This window comes from Leptonotus elevatus, chromosome 6 (assembly GCF_054856555.1).
Source record: "Leptonotus elevatus isolate MCC_2025b chromosome 6, RoL_Lele_1.0, whole genome shotgun sequence".
Classification (NCBI taxonomy): domain Eukaryota; kingdom Metazoa; phylum Chordata; class Actinopteri; order Syngnathiformes; family Syngnathidae; genus Leptonotus; species Leptonotus elevatus.
In genome coordinates, this window is record NC_141244.1 from 24,964,922 (window position 1) to 24,982,341 (window position 17,420).

Genomic DNA, 17,420 nt, shown 5'->3' on the forward strand with positions numbered 1-17,420 from the left:
CACTTTGTCAAGAATTGGCTGGCGTGTTAGCGGTCTGCACGCCCGTCACTTGCTCAAAAATAAACGCCCCCCCCCCCCCCCCCATCAAGAAAAACTGCCAGCGCTGCTGCTCATTTTATTTATTTACCGCCCTCCCCCCTTTGCCCCCACTCTCATTTCCTGCCGTTTGTCTGCCTTCAGCCTTGATAAATCTGTTTGCGCGTCGACGCCGCCGCGATAACGCTCTTGTGGGAAAGTGAGCGCGGCAACGGTAGAAGCCATTTTGAAGATTATTACTACCTTTCCCTCATTTGTCTACGTCGTTCCACTTCGGCCGCAAAGTCCACGTGCCGCCTCGGCGACGCGTACAGCGGCGGCGTTGAAGAGTAATGACAAAATATTAGCCATCGAGTACGCGCCGGTGCAATTGCGGTTGTCGCTCCCCAAGCAACAAAAGTGTGCCGTGACGCTTGGTGGGATTTTTCTCATGGGAAATATTTGCCTTACCTCAATAAAGGTTTGGGAAACATTGCTATACAAATGGTAGTACCAATACTGACCTGTGAGAGGCAGCATAGCACCATAAGGCATCCTGGAAATACAGAAAGTAGAAGCTAGGCTAACTGTAGGGTTGCTAACTAGGAAAATATTTGTCTGACCTCAAACTTTGGGAAACACGACTACACAAATCTCGGCATTGAAAGGCCGCATTGTTAGGACTCTGACTCGACCTTGATGAGTCAAATTTTAACAGGAGATTGACTTTGTGGGGGTGCGCATGGAATGTCGGCGGGACAGTTGGTTGACGGCGTCGCCGCCGCCGCGTCCTGGTTGTTTGCCTGCTGCTCTGATGGCGTCCGTGATGTGTCATCGCTGGCTGCCTTTTCTTTTGTTCGTGCCGGGCGTCTTCTGTCGATGCACAGCTATTTACTGCGGGTCCGCCGCCGCCATCTGGACACTCTAATTGCTTTGGATTGGAGGCTGGTGACTTCGAAAACTGCTTCCACACACACACGAACGCACAAACGCGTCTCAGGCCCTTTTGGTTTGCCAAACGCGTGGAATAAAAAAAGCCTCCCAGCGTTTCTGTGTTTGCCGCAGACAAAAGGTGCATATCTGAAGTGAACGGGGTGACCTGTATAGCATACATTGGAACCCGTCTCCTCCCCCCCCCCGCCTCCGCCCCCAATGTGGGCCTCGGGCCGTTAACCTGGATCTGAAGCCAAAGTGACAGCAGTACCACCAATGCGGTCTTCAACTGCAACTTGCAGTGATGAGACCTGCTGCTGCACTGGCCCCGGGGCCACACGGATAGCTCTTAATTCCAAAATGTACACGTGTGTGTGTGTGTGTGTGTGTGTGTGTGTGTGTGTGTGTGTGTGTGTGTGTGTGTGTGTGTGTGTGTGTGTGTGTTCCTTTAACTCCAGCATTTTTATTTTGTTTGGGAAGCCTATACTGGAGGAATTCCAGTCGCAATGCAGCAAACACGTTCACGCCAAATTTGAGCAGTAATAAATTGAATTATAATGCAATTATTTGTGGAGATCAAGTTGTATTTTACAATTTAAAAAATGTGCTGAATTTCACAAGTTACTTCATGTTAAAGATTAGATAGCTCTTAATATGAAAATAAAAATGCACTGAGCTGTCATCAATGTCTTACAAATGTAGTTATGCCATCTAGTGGCAGAAAAATTACAGACACAAAACAATATCACATTCAGTACAGGACATCTTAATCATTTAATTTTATGATTTATTATGAAATTACTCTATCAATGATTAAAAGATGCAGCCACATTTCTATTTAACATTTTTTCCACTTTTATATTAACAAGAGTATGAAAACTTAAAACAGATATAAAATTTGTGATTAATCATGAGTTAACTATTGAAGTCATGCGATTTAATTACGATAAAAAAAACTAGTTTGTATCAATAGAAATGTCATCCACTTGAAAAAAAAAATGCCTCCCTCAAATACGTGTTCTGCATCTGTGTAAAATTTTAAAAAAAGACATCCATTTGAGAAAATACACTCTGTGTATATGTGTGCAGATGACAAATTATATTCATTCACTTGATAAAAAAAAAAAAAAACTGATGTTCCCGATGTGTAGGTAAATCTTGGTTAAAAAAAAACGCCTCCCTCAAAAAGTTGCCTCTTGTCCGTTAGCAGTAGGGCCAACTATAAACTATAAATAAACAAATAAAATACACACCTCTCTCCAAAAGGTGGTTTCATTATCTGTCTCTCAATTTTTGGGTGTGTTGACTTGACTCCTCCCTCAAATATAGATGCCTCACGTGTGTGTGTTGTTGGATGCATTAGCAACTGGAAAAATACATAAATGAATAACTCCCACAAATCAGTTGTGTGTGTGTGTGTGCTAATGAATAAAGTGGGTGTCGCTATTATACATTTGGAAAAAAAAGTCAACGCCTCCCTCAAATAGACACTTCCCTTCTCCAATCAGGAAAGAACTGAACCGCTGCACATCTAAGTTTTTTTTCATTCATTTGGTTTTAAACTCCTCGTTTGAAACTGTCGTATCAATAAATGCCTCCTCCCTAATAAGATGGCATATGTGCAATTGAATAAATAAACGCCCCCATTCGCTATTAGCAGGTCTGTGGCAGCTGCCAGCGCAGTGTTGATGAAACCGTGTTTGTTTGTGTTGCGTCCTCAAGCACTTTGATAACAGCGAAGACGCTTTTACTTAACCTTTGGCCCCACTTTGTCGCCAGACCCGACTAATAAATCCCAGAGTGAGCGAGCCACGATTTGGCCTGTTTTTCTTCGATGTGACCACGCCTCCCTCCCTAACCTCCCTCCTTCCTTCCGTCACAAGGATTAAAAGAAATATCTGCTCTGACCTCAATTATAAAAGTCGACTGGCGCATATTTCCTTGTGAGCGTTAAAGATGCTTTCACACTCACTTTCTCGCCCGAGGCGGTGAGTCATCAAATATTAAGAGCTGTTTGTCTGACACTTTGTGTTTAAACAACGCTCTCTTTGTTTGGTCCGTTTGGGCTCTTTTTAATGGATCTGAAATCAAATGGCTTCAGGTAGCATGCAGTGATGCATACGTTGATATCATATGTCATCAAATATGGAGTCTGTAGTATAATTAGTTGTTTTTCGCAGCACGTAAATAAGATATGATTTGTGATTTATTCTTTCATGTTGTTTGTGTTGGGCAGCGTTCGTGTTCAGGTATCGGTTGTTTAAAGGTTTGCGACAACCGTGATAATCTATGCTACTTCTATTTGCCTGTTTCACATGGCGTGTTAGCATTAAGCTAGCCGATTTTTGCAAGACAAGATTAATCTGGTTACAGCGCAAGGTTACTATAGTTAACGAAAAGGAATGAAGTCACTAAAATTCAAATATTATTTCTGTAAATGAAATGATATTTTAAAAAAGGATACTACATTTGACTTTTACAAAACGGACTCATTGTTTTAGTCTTTATCAATGAATTTCATAAATGCGCTCTCATGGTTGATTTGAAATGTTTCTATATTGGATCGGCCGGTTTTTACGACAGCTGATTTTAGGGCCGTTTGGAACATGTTATTTGAAAAAGAGACGCATATCTTTTGTGCAGTTTTTATGGCACAATAGTTATTGTGGCCTCTTTTTTTTATTTTTATTTTTTTTATTACCACCAAAAAATCATGTAAAAATGGCCGGTCTCCAAGAAAAATCTCCCCACCCCTTCAAAAAAAATAAATAATAATAATTGAAAAACAAACCCCTGTGAATCCGAATTGGGTGCCCAACATGGGTCCACTGTAACCCACATAAAAAAATCTAAATAAATCAAAACTAATAGTAAAACTAATAAAGGCTAATCTAAATCTAAGCTTTTGGGGGGAAAACTAAAAACTAATATAAACTAACAAATACCTTCTAAAAACGAATTAAAAATAACAGAAAAAAAAAAAAAGTCAAAATCAAATGAAAGTGAACTACAATGAAAATGAAATTAAAAAAACACAAAAAAGCCTATCAGCCCCACCAGGGACCACTTGAGTAGCCCGCGGGCCTCTTCTAAAGCCAGCTCACCAGTGATGGGACATTGAAGGAATGTTGGAGGAATGAGCTTTGGGAAACGTAAACTCTGACAGATTGGTGGAAATCAAATGTTGCGTATGATATTTGACAGTGACTTAATTATTGTGAAAAAATCCTAAACATGATCAGTGTCTTCACATAAATCATCATTATTAAGAACATACAAAGGTAAATTGAGCAAATGTGTGTATCAAACAAAAGAATCAGTAGCCAACAAGAAACTCTGCATTTCAAAACGGTCGAGACGGTCAGCCTTTGCAAGTTTTCCCGCAAGCGTCCAAAAAATAATTCGGATTGTGGAGGAACTAAAGCGCCTTCCGGCATAAGCCCGATTGAGGAATTGATCCGTCCAGCAGATTCTTCCTAAATGCGCGCCCAGACGTGAATTCATTAGCTGATGTTTACACTCCCTTTCTGTAATTTCGCTAAAGATGAAAAATGCGAGCGTGCTCTCGGCGCAAGTTGTCTCGCCGCATAGAGCGTTGAATATGATGAATGTGTCAGCGTCCTTATCGTCAGCCGCACTTTTCCTAGACTCAACACACACGCACACACACTAATCTTTTTCTACTCTCCGTGCTGATATTTATCACCTGAAAACAGTCGTTTTCTTTTTTCTTTTTTTATGTGTGATTGCAGCCATTCTGTTCCCTGAGCCTTGTTTTTTTTTTTTTTTTTTTTTGCAACATCATTGAAAGGTTGAGCCCATAATAATAATTAAAGCTGCTAGCAATGAAGAACAGGAAACCTTGTGCCCAAGTTCCCCTTTTTTTTATAATAAAAAAAATATTTAATGACATTTTGTGTTACTAGTCTTAGTCAAAAAGGTGCATCATCAAGTGCTTTAGTGCAGATTTTTAATCAATACTATTAATTTGCTTAGGTATTTTTTCTGTTCATTTTTGTAAAACAGCGACACTTATTGGATAATAAGAATTAAAGCTATAACCTCTAGCATGCCTTTCTTCATTGCAAATCATTCAAATGATCATTAAATTTTGACTCCATGCCACACCCACGTAAAATGGTGTTGTCAAGTGCTTTAATGCGGATTCTGTCCACTGTTCATAAATAGCAATAGTTTGACATTTTGATCAATACTATTAATTTGCTTAAAAAATTTTAATATTCTTTTTTTTTTTTTTTTTTTTTTTTTGTAAAACAGCAAAATAAAAATGTATTGGATAACAATTAAAAGAACAAGCTCTGGCATCTTTAATGCAGACTTTATTGTTAATTTTTGCAAAACAGCAAAATCGACTTTATTTGCATAACAATAAGAATTAAATGTGAGGCTTCGCAACCCCATTTTCCACGGCATACCCTCCAAATGATCACATTTTGATTCCACACCCACATGAAATCTCATCGTCAAAAAGTGCATCATCGGGTGCTTTAATGCATATTCTTTCAATGTTTGCAAATAAAGCAACCTGTAAACGATGCAGCGTTCTATTCAACCTGTAAGAATGCAGGATCAAGCCACATTTACTCCCATGATCGTTCGCAGGCAATGTTGCATCTTTCAGCGATATCGTTGCGTGAAAACTGTCCTCCCCCGAGCGGGACTCCCCACGGGGAGAAAAAAATCCACCAGTGAACCTTCAATCATTCCAAACGATACTCTGGGGGGCGAAAATAATAAAACAAACGTGTTGTTTTGTACTGACCCCGCAGCGCCGCATCGATCAGGCTCACCGAGGCGCACGTTTCGAACCGACGACAATTTAGTCGTGTGATCGACATGTGGTTGCTCTTATCTCATTCCTGCAGTGTTTGTTTTTTTGTTGTTGCCTTGTGTCACTTGTTGCTTGGCAGACTTCAAAGCGGGCTCCATAGGGGGCTATTCTGTTTGATGACAAACTAGGAACAAGAATTTAGATGGAAGTAAACAATAAGAATTAGAGGACTGGATTATTTTTTACAGTACACACATTTAAACACATAGCTCTGTATTAATTATAGATATTTTACATTTATATCGTAAACTCTCGTTTGTGTTTCCCCATCTTGGACTCGCGCTGAACTCGGACGGCAGACGTAAGAACTCACAGGAAATTGGAAATGCTATCGTACCTGCTGTCTAGCAGGAAACGATAACATCCCATCTTCTGCTTTTCTGCACGCACGCACGCACGCACGCACCAACGGTACATAAATACACAAGCTGGCCGTTGAGCGAGAAAAGGGGGAAGTGAACGCTCCGGGTTCCCCTGGAGGCCTCTACTCGTTTACCTCTTCCTGTCCACTGAGGAGGAAGATGATGATGATGAAGGCAATTCAGTAATCCGTTGTAATGTTAGTCATTCTTTGCAGAGGATAAAGAATATATTCCCGTGAGTGTTATTATATTGTCCATCTTTGTGTGTGTTGCCTTACTGGCATGACCAAATCATGTCACACTGTTTTAAATTGAGGGAAGAAATGCATATCATATCTCAAATTATGATTATTTTTACTTCTTTTCGAGGGTGCAAGGCAGGCTGGATCAAATGCTCTCACGGGCCCGTACACACACACATTCCCACCCAGGCAGACGGCGCAATCAAAACTCATGTATAAATATTCCAAATGTGGTGCGCGTTGAAGAAGAAGCGAGGGCGGCGACGCGGGAGCAAAGGGCAAAGTGGAGAGCAGGGAAAAGCGAGCAGAAGGCTGATTAAAGTTAGAGGAGGCGACTCTGCGAAGACGAGAGCGGTGAGAGTTGACGCGTTGCAGCTGTGTTGATTTAGCCGCGCGCTGATGTGATTGTTGCCGTGTGTGAGGAGTGGAAAATACGTCCAGTCGGGAGAAACAAAATGGCGGCGGCGGCGGCATGATTATTTGCGTTTGCTCGTCACAAGACGCTCCCTTAAGTTTTTTTTTTTTTTTGTCCTCTACACTGTAGTATGTGTGAAGTTGAATGCGTGTGTGCCTCGTTGAGTGATGTGCAAGTCAGCAAATGGGAATGTAGAGTTTTGTGGCTGTTAGCTAGCTAAACCGTTAGCCACCCTGCGTGTTGCGTGACGCGACAAGTTGAGGCCGTCGGCAAGTCGGCTAAGATGACATTTTGTTAGCGTTTGCTCAGTAAAGTGTTTGATAAGAACATTTGATTCGAACAAGTGGTAGCAGCTCGATTTAAATGTTTAGTGTGCGCGTGTAACGGGCATGTTGCACTTCAGCTTCTTATCAAGGTTATTATAGTTCGCAGAAACGAGCAAAATCACTTCAACGAAAATTGAAGTTAAAAAACACTTTTGTTAAGGGAATAAAATAAAAATGAGTACTACGGTGTGATTGGTCAACTGCTGGTCACATGACACGTGGACGCCATCTTGTTACCTTGCTGAAACAGAGTTGGCCAAACTCTCTCTATCAACGGCATCAGTACTCGAGATGCCCTCTTGTGGCTCTTTTGCGAAATAAAAAATTAGGAATATTGGGATATATAGGTTTCTCTTTTTTAGTTATGTTATGATGTTTTGAGGATTTTTTGTGTGTGTCAAAAATACTTTGTACTAATGGTATCGGTATCGGTGACTACTCAAGAGTACTCGAACTGGTAGCGGTCTAAAAAAAAAAAAGTGCTATCAAACATCCCTTAATTAAATGTTTATTATTTCAGTATTACTGTTTATTGGGGTGTGCCAAAAATTGTAAATGTTTTATTCAAATGTCCCAAAATTGATTTAATTTCAATTATTTTATACTGTCTTGTAGTGATGGCAAAATGAAGCTTCATGAAGCACTTGCGATACTTTTTGACTCCTCAAGATGGCACTCATGATTCAAAGATGCAATGCAAATGTATTCCATTTTCATTGCACTTGCCTTTATCTTTAAACCAAGAGCACCATCTAGAGGAGTCCAAAAGTATCGCAAATGCTTCATGAAGCTTCATTTTGCCATCACTACTGTCTTGCCCTAGTTTGTGTGTGCCTTTATTGGGAGCGCTGTTCACGTTGTACACGATTTGGCCACTTAGGGGCAGTGTGGGTCCGCGCTTTCTAATACACTGTTAAGTTGTAGCCGCAATAGAGTGTAGAAGGAAAAAGTCACAATCTAGTTATGCCAATAAAAGTTGTTGTTTTTTTTTGCAGCGTAGGAAGAGCATATGCCGGTGAGTAATGTTAAGATGCTTCTCTGTATATATTTTTGAAGTGCCGCGAGTAGCGCGCTAATTAGCATTAGCGAGTCAGACTGCAGTAGATCATGACGATTCTTTGCACGTCTGTAAATTGAAGCAGAAATCATTGTCAATCATATTATTTTTAAATAAAGTCGATTCTCAATTGAATCGCAGATCCAAAAATCGCAATTGAATCAAAAATGTGAGGCAGTCAAAGATTCCCACCCCTTCTGTTTAGACATATAAAAGGAATGTTGAACAGTCCATTTAAAATCACCCCCCAAAAAATGACAATTTTAACCAAAACAATATTTTCGAAGAAATGAAAACAAACTCTCTATACAAACTAAAGCTTACTTAATTAAAAACTAAAAACCAAACAAAATAAATGTTGAAATGTTGCAAATTGTAATAATTCAAAATAATGAAATATCTGCCTGTTATATAAGTGAAATGATGGTCGAGTATCTCTGAGTTTTCCGCCCTCTTTCCTCCTCTCTCACCAACGGGACCGGTCCATGTAGAAAAATAATCACAATATCTCAGAACGAAGACATGAAGTCATCGCAATTAAAGCACCGAAGCTGCAAAAAGTGAACGCTTACATAAAAACGGACGAATCTGTTAACCGATCTGTTTGATATGCGACTCGTATCAGATTTTCCCCACATTTGGAAGAGGCCTGATTCCAATCTGAAGATAACCGATTCCACGAAGCACCCCAACCCCCCCCCCCCCCCCCTTAGAGAGCAAAACATTTCAATTGCAGTACAAATCCAAACTTGTGACTTGATTGCATTCATCTCGCTTCATAAACGCCTCCTCAGATCTGATACTTTTTCCACACATATAAACATGAAGTTTCTTAACAGCTGAGGACACTTGCTTGCATATGATTATTCTAGGCGTGCGTGCGTGCGTGCGTGCGTGCGTGCGTGCGTGCGCGCCGAGCATCTGCGACACACTTGCCCGCGCGCGCACACAAACACCAATCACGACACACTCGACGCTCGGCGGCTGACGACGCAGCCGTGCCTCCGACCAAATATTTAAAGAGTTTTCATCTCCATATTCCATCTCTGATTCCCCTTGTTTGTTTCTATAGATGTGTATGTGTGTGTGCGCGCGCGCGCACGTAGCCACGCACGCCACACCGAGCACGTGCTTCTCAGTGAGAGCTGCCTGTTGAGACGGTGAATTAAACAGCAAGCGCATTTGATCTGCAAAGCACTTCGGGGCAAATACACACGAAATGAGACAAATTCTGTGCACGCACGCACGCACACACACACACACACACACACACACACAGAGGCTTGCACACGCATCAAAATCATTTCCGTCACAGAATCTATTCTTAGGAACTGCAACAAACCATTCTTTGCCTGATATAAATCTCTTTTATTCCCACTCACACAAACACACACACACACACACACACACACACACACACACACACACACCCACACACAGTCCCTGGTGGTCATAGCGCATTCATGTCATGTTCTTTCTTTTATTTTTTATTTACCAAAACAAGAGGATTTGTTCCAGGTAAGTCACATCATGAGGAGAACCCTTTGGAGCTTATTTCATGCACGCACACACACACAGTGACGCAACCTTTTCACACTGCACTTGTTTTTCCTTGCCGTTCACTGCAGGACAGTGCCCCGGTGCAAGCTTGCCCATATTTGGGCGTGCTTGCCAACCAGGAAGTTAAAATTGAGTCTCTTAGTGTTAGCACTCTGAGATCACTCCGCCAGCCCCTCCCCTATTGGATGCGCCTTATGATGTCACTGCGTCGCCTCGTTAATATTTGTCATTTTCATCCATTTCTGGGCGGGTGGCGGCCATTCGGGGCCAATGCCGCCAACCCCGGAACCCCCGCCCACCCCACCCACGCTGCCGACCGAAATTTGACATCACGATTCCCCTCGGGCATCGTGGTGGATTTTAAATACTCGAGTTGAGTACTTACTCGTATTGGTATCGGTTAAAAAAAAAAAAAAAGTGCTAGCAAACATCGCTGTTTTTTTGTTTAGTTTAAATGTGCGACGCCGTATTAGGGCCACGTATAAAAATATATATTTTTTAGGGGTGGGGTCAATCTTCCGAGAATTATTTTGTTGTAAATTTGCAAGTTTATAAAGTGGCAAATTTGCGAGAAAAAAACGTATAAAAAATAAATATATATATATATATTTATATATATATATATATGTATACGTAGCGCCAATACGCCGACGGATAAATGTGTTTAAAGAGGGGCAAAACATTAAAAAAAATAATAATTATATGGTTGCCCTATAGCTCCAATTTGTACCTCTTGTGTGTGCTTCTGTAGCGAATCCCTCGCGATAAACAATTTTCATCCCCGATGGCGGTAAAGAGTGAAGCGTCTATTCGAGTTGAGGTGTTTCTTGGTCTGGAGTGGATGATGCGGCGGGTGGCGGAGAAAAAGATGGATGTGTATTTGCACTTAAATAGACTGCGCTTAAAATCTCCCCTTGAGGAACGTCACTACAGGGGCTGAGTGGATGGATGATGTTTAATGGTGAGTTATGGCCCACGCGCGATGGAGGCTATACATGTACCATATACATGCAAATCCTTATTCTGAAAGCCGCGTGTGTGTGTGCGCGCGCGCGTGTATGTGTGTGTGTTGTCTTGGTGCAACGAGGCAGGCCTTGAATTAGGCAGGTTGAGCCCCAGGCGGAATTTTGTAACACTTGACCTGTTTTACCGAGTCATTTGTGTGGATGGAGTGAGAGAGAGAGAGCGAGCGAAGGGAGCGAGAGAGGGAAATGAGAGGCGGCAGAGCGTACGTGAGGGAGGGGGGAGGAAGGGGGGGGGTCGTTTGAGGGGTGAGTGACAATGAGACGTGATAGAGAGAGGACAACAGCTGGGCGAGGCGGACGGGAGAAATGAGACGGCACCCCTTGGTTCATATTTGCGCTCGCGAGCCGTCACTCGCGCGTCTTTTCGCATTTTCTGCCTTTCAGCTCGCCACCTCGACAACTGAAAAGGTCACCGGCAGCAAACACACACACTTTGAAATTCAGGAATATTAGAACCGGCTAATGCACTCCTTCCACTCTCTGTGCATGTGTGTATGCGCTCCACATCCATATTAATATTATCTTTTCCTTCTTTTTTTTTCCCCTCCACTTGCGGAGCTCAGCTTGTGGTCTTACGGCCTGGAGGAAGAGTTTAAGCCTCATATCTGCATCCCAGGCTACTTTTTTTCCCCCCTTTGACGTTTATTATCCGTCCTTTCCTCGCACCCCAACCAAATCCCACCCGCCCTCTCTGCGTTTGGAGGACTTTTCTTATTGACATGTTAGGACAGTGTTGGGTGACACTTTTTTGTTCATGACAGTCAACTTGCTTGTTTCTCACCGATAGGGATGTAACGATATCCGAACATTACGATACCATAATTATCACCATATTGTGGGGAGGTTGGCGATTATAAAAGAAAAAAAGGAACTCGTACTAAAAAACACACACACAATATTGTGCTTTTGTACGTAACAGCAATGCATATAAACAACCTACAATCTCTAATATCACTTAATATCATTATTATTACGCGCATATTGAGTTCCTCCACAAATTGACCCGGTTCATAAACATATGACGTTCCCCTTCATCTGACCATTAGTGCGGATTTTAAACATAGAAGGGCCAAAACATGCTTTGTTAAAATTAAACTGCCCAAAAAAAAACTAGCCACCAGAGGGTGCTAGAACTGCACAAATGGAAATCAACCTGACTTTTTTAACAGATGTGCTGCTTTTAATATCGCGACATGACGACGCCGATATTCTGGCTGTTTTATTATCGCGATATCACGATATGAAAACGGAATAATTTTTATTGGCCTAGTTCGTAAAAACAGACAAAAAAAAAATTTAAGTCGTAAAGAGTAAGTACAGAGAGTTTATCTTAAAAACATTGGTTGAAAAGTAACCCATTTATGGATCAAAAATGGACCGATCCACTTTATGGTTCAATTTGACCCAACTTTCTGTGTTGTTTCATACAAAATGAGCCCATTTTTTGACCCAAGTAAACGATCTGACCAATATTTACGAGTTGTTTTACACTGAACGACCCATTTCTTGACTCAAAGTTGGGTCAAATCGGCCCATTTTCGACCCCTAGTTGGGTTATTTTTGGCCCAACTGCTTCGAGAGTGCATGTAAGTGTCGAAGTCGCCAACGTTGACAGCAGCGCAAGTGATGTGGAGAGTCAGCGAGCCAAAAATAAAGTAACTAAGAGTGTGTTAATTAGGATAGGATGAGGAATGTGTAAATGATTTACAGCTGAGAGTCCTCGAGCACTTTAAAGTGTCCGATATGTAGCAAAGTCAAAACGGCTCTTTAAAAAAAAAAGTGCGTATAAAAGAATTCTACAATCAGATGATATATCAACTTGTGAAGAAGTGAAGCACTATCGTCTTGAAACGAAGCCAACAACATCCTTTTGTTTTCCCCTTATGGATCCATGAGAGAATATGATTTTGCACACAAATCATCCTGACGGCTCTTATCACGTAGACAAAAGCGTTTTGTTGCGGGAAAAGGCAAAAACAAACAAATTTTTGAGAAAAGACATTAAATCCATCCCTCCAATCATTTTTTGGGGGGGATTCAGCAACCACATAAAAGCCATCTTGTTTCATTTCACTCACCAAGTTTGAGTCGATTTTTTAGTTTGTGGCGGGTGACCCGAGTCACTTGGCAGCAAGTGGCAGATTGACAGATAAAATGAGTTCATATCCTCCCAGAAGAAAAAAAAGAAAAAAAGCCTCCAAGCAGTTTATTGCCACTCTTAGCTGGAGGTTACTGTCAAACTACAGAGAATCACAAATTGTGGATTGGAAACGACCACATAGCCTGCGCTCCCTGAATGCTAACACGCAATGGAAAACTCCATAAGCACAGGGGCTAACAATTAGCATCTAGATGGCAGTGCTGTTAGCCTTCCTGCTAGTTTAATTTTTTTTTTCAATTTTTGTTAAGATTATGAAAACCTATAATTTTTTGGGGGGGTTTGAACAGATATATAAAATGTTGTGATTAATCGTGAGTTAACTAGTGAAGTCATGCAATTAATTACGATTACAAATTTGAATCCCCGATGCCCCAATTTTTTAAATAATCTTTTCTTTCTTTAAAAAAACAAAACAAAAAAAAGTTTAATTTTTAATCATCTTTTTATATATTTTTTTAAGAAAAGATGATTAAAAAATTTGGGGGAATTAATCGCATGACTTCACTAGTTAACTCACGATTAATCACACATTTTATATCTGTTCTAATACAATAAAAAAAAATCTAGGTTTTCATACTCTTGTGAACAAAAGTGGGAAAAATTGTTAAACTAGGTCATCTCAATAAATTACAATAGTTCAATTTAAAAAAAAATAACTCATGAAATATTTCATTATTATGTGGTTATAGCTCACAGCTAGCAAACCCCCCAAATTCATGTAAAATGTACTAGAAATGATAATAAAATGTGAGAACCAATCAAAATGAGGCATTTTCCTATCACTTAAATGAATCGATGTACTCTGAGCTTCACTATCAAAATCCATGTTGCCGCCATGTTGGAATGAATTGACATGCACCTGTAGCTAGAAATGCGTTCCATTTTGGAAGTACCTTCCCCAATAATGGCATTGACGTTCCTTTTCATTTCAAGATTTGGCATTTCAAGCTGATTGGACTCGGCGCTCGTTCGAAGCTAATATGACGAGGTGTCATGTCGCGCCTGGAAAATCCATCTTCTTGTCTCATTTGCGCCAAGCGCTTTCCTTAATTGCGATGTGATGTGTTCACTTTTGCAACAGCGCCTGTCGCTAAACCCGCGCAATCAAAAAAAACAACAACAGTAAGCACGACCGCATGCTCAGTTTGATGTCGACGGAAGATTATTACGTTTGATCGCCGCGTGCCGGAGATGAAAGCGACGCCGCCGATAGCTTGTGGGCTAATTAGCTGGAAAGTACAGCTCGGGCTTATCAGGCTCGAGATGGATTTGGCGGCGCAAGAGGAACCGACGCAAGAACGTCAAACGACACCTTTTACAACACGGGAGGATGGAAATCAAGTCGAACGCTCTTTAAAGACGTCTCATGGGAGGGGAACTGCAAGATGTGTGCAATTTGCAATCAGGTTGGCCGAAGCCATGCAACTCAGATGCGAAGCAGTTCTCGCAAATGGTGAAAAATGAAGCTACTGTGGGCGACTTTTTACATGCTACTGTTATTTTGAACACAACTGAATGTGGGATGGAAGTTGGCCGAATCCATGCAACTCAGATGTGAAGCAACTCCTATAGAAACGGAAGACAAAAGCTATTATAGAGACTTTTTTTTTTTTTTTTTTTTTTAACACTGCTGTTGTGAACACAATTTAAAGTAGCACAGAAACTGGAATCCATGCAACGCAGATGTGAAGCAGCTGGCTGACTGGAAAAGCTATTATAGGGATTTTTTTGTGAACTCAACTTTTATATAAGTGGCGCCTAAATTAATGGAATCAATGCAACACAGATGTGAAGCAGCTCATAGAAACTGGAAATAAAAGCAATTACGGGTTTATTTATTTACACACTGTAGTTGTGAACACAAATTGTAAGTGGCACAGAAATTGGTGGAATCCATGCAACACAGATGTGAAGCAGTTCAAGGACGTAGTGGAATTAAAACTACTTCAGTCTTGAGCATAGTAAACACTTCGCCATCAAACGTTGCGGGTTCGCTGTCTCATCATTTTGTGGATTTTTCTTGTACAGTTCATAACTATTTTGCTCTATCTCCTGTTGTTTTTGGATGTAATGCCACTGCCAACCCCTAGATGGCGGCACACTTTAGTTTGATGCTATCTAAAGAAGTTAGGGTTCAAATGAATGAATGACAACAGGAAGCGTTTCAGCCTCAAGCCAATTTTTGCAGAAGATTATTGAATGTCATAATCCTCTTCAATCCTGCTTTTTAAGCCTACAGCTGTAAGATTTTTTTTTTTTATGTACATCTTTGGGCAGCATTATTGATGCATATTGTGGTGTATACTTATTTTGAGGGTGGTCTGAAATGTAACATCAGGTGTTACTGTATTGTAAACAGAACTACAATTGAAGTAAAAGATATACACTTTTTTTTTTTTCACCATGATTATTTGGAACACATTTTTATACGGAAATAAAGTTGTCAGAATCCATGCAACAAAGATGTGAAGCAGTTCTCAGAGACAACAATTCAAAGCTACTTTGACTTTTTTTGAGGGGGTGCAGCTATAATTGTGAACGCAAGAAAAGTTGGTGGCATCCATGCTGAACAAATGTAAAGCAGTCGAGGAAATAAAAGCAACGATGAGGTTTTTATTTTTTTTTATTCTTGTAAGTGCACTGCTATTATTGTACACGCAAGCGTGCGAGTCATTAACGCTGTGTGAGTGTTGCGGTGCGGATTGTTTGCGAGCGGCTGAATGGTGTGCATGTCAAAATGTGGTCGGCATCCATCAGCGCTTTTTCTCGTCGCCGGCCTCCATTAAGGTGACATCATCCGAACTCTCCATGAGGCTGATGGATTTTCCTTCTTCTTTTTTTTTTTCTTGCCTTCCTAATTCAGGCGAGGCGAGCGTGGCGTGCGTAATGCCTCGCTCGTTCCCCCGCAGTCATTCATTACGGACGCACGCCGCGATGCCTAACGCTTGTCCAAAGTCCCAAAACATGTCCAATATAAAAGGAGGAATTGAACGCCGCCGGCATTGTGAGCGGACTGACGCGTGACGCTGCATTTCGGTGCGGGAGTGGTTGGCACGTCTGCCTCACGGGCCTGAGGTTCTGGGTTTGAATCTGTTCCCCCCCGCACCCCAAACACTTGCTAGTTTCATTGATTGACCGATCGATCGATCGATAGTTGCGATCCGCCGATGTCAATCAAGCTGATGTTTGTTTGACATTTCACTTTTCTCAAAACAAAACCTCCATGTTGACATTTAGCTTTGTTATGCATGATGATGTCATGCACTTGTGTTGTGGATAATAATACAGGTAGTTGTTTTCCATATCGTGGTGCCTTGAGATACGAGTGACTCAACTTAAGAGTTTTTCAGCATACCAGCACGGAGCATTTTTTTCATTCGACTGGCTTCGCAATCGGCTTCAAGCGGTTTAAGCAGCTCCGTGGCCTAGTGGCAAAATGTCCGCCCTGAGACTGGGAGGTTGCGGGTTCAATCCCCGGCCGGGTCATACCAACACACTCAGCATTGTTGGGGGGGTTAGATCACCAAACGCGCAAGCCCCTGCTGCTGCTCACCACTCCGGTCAAATGCGAAGAACAAATTTCACACCACTTAGATGGGCGTGACCATCAGTGGTACTTTAACCTTTAACCTTTAACCCCACACCCATCGAAGATTACATTCAAAGTGACCAGTTAAGAGAATTATAAGTTGTATATTTAAAACAAAGCATTTTTGGAATAAATAAAGAACTTTAAAATCCAATTACATTTAATTGAATAAAAAAAAAAGTCAAAATAAAAAACTAAAAGTAAAAATGATCATGAAAAATCTAAAAACATATTTTGATGCAAAGAAGGTTTCAACAGTTTTAGGTTATTTTGATGTTGCTGAATCCGATTTTTTTTCTTCCAAAATTGGCTCTGCTAATTAATAGTCCATCATTTGGCTTCAAAAAGTGCTAATAATTAAATACGCAGATTATGACATTGATATTTTCTATAAGGCTTCGACTTTCTTTTCAATCCTATCCCGTCAGTCTTTGTCATAGTTTGTGATATTTTCATTGACGGCAATTGTTCTTCTTGATGCGAATCGTGTTCTATGCGAAGATCAAGCAAAGATTCTGAAAATGAAGCAATATTAGCTGTAAAAAAACGCAAAAACAGGTGAAATCAAAGCATGAACTCAAAAAATTTATTATCAATCAATTAACTGTCAAGAATAATTGATATCTGGAAAAACTAGAGCTAATGTAAAGAAACTGATCATTTTCGGACTCAGCAATCCCAAAAGTGAAGCCACTCGTGTTCAAATTCAGGCAGCAACACTCCGTCATCAAGCTGCAATGATTTTTTTTGATTGATTTTTTTTCGCACCGCTGCTTATTTTTGTAAATCCTCCTACATGTCGAACCAAACGACATTCCCCGCGTCCACCTCGCTGATAAGAGCCTCCAATTCGGTCCCTGGAAAATTGCCTTTGTTTGGCTTG

The 17,420-nt window shown here is 41.0% G+C and overlaps 1 protein-coding gene across 1 annotated transcript in view; it reads left to right on the top strand.

Annotated features, from left to right (window-relative positions):
* The window catches only part of LOC147172939 (poliovirus receptor homolog), a 135,338-nt gene that overhangs the window by 91,408 nt on the left and 26,510 nt on the right, over positions 1 to 17,420 (top strand). The gene's annotated exons all lie outside the window — the stretch shown is intronic.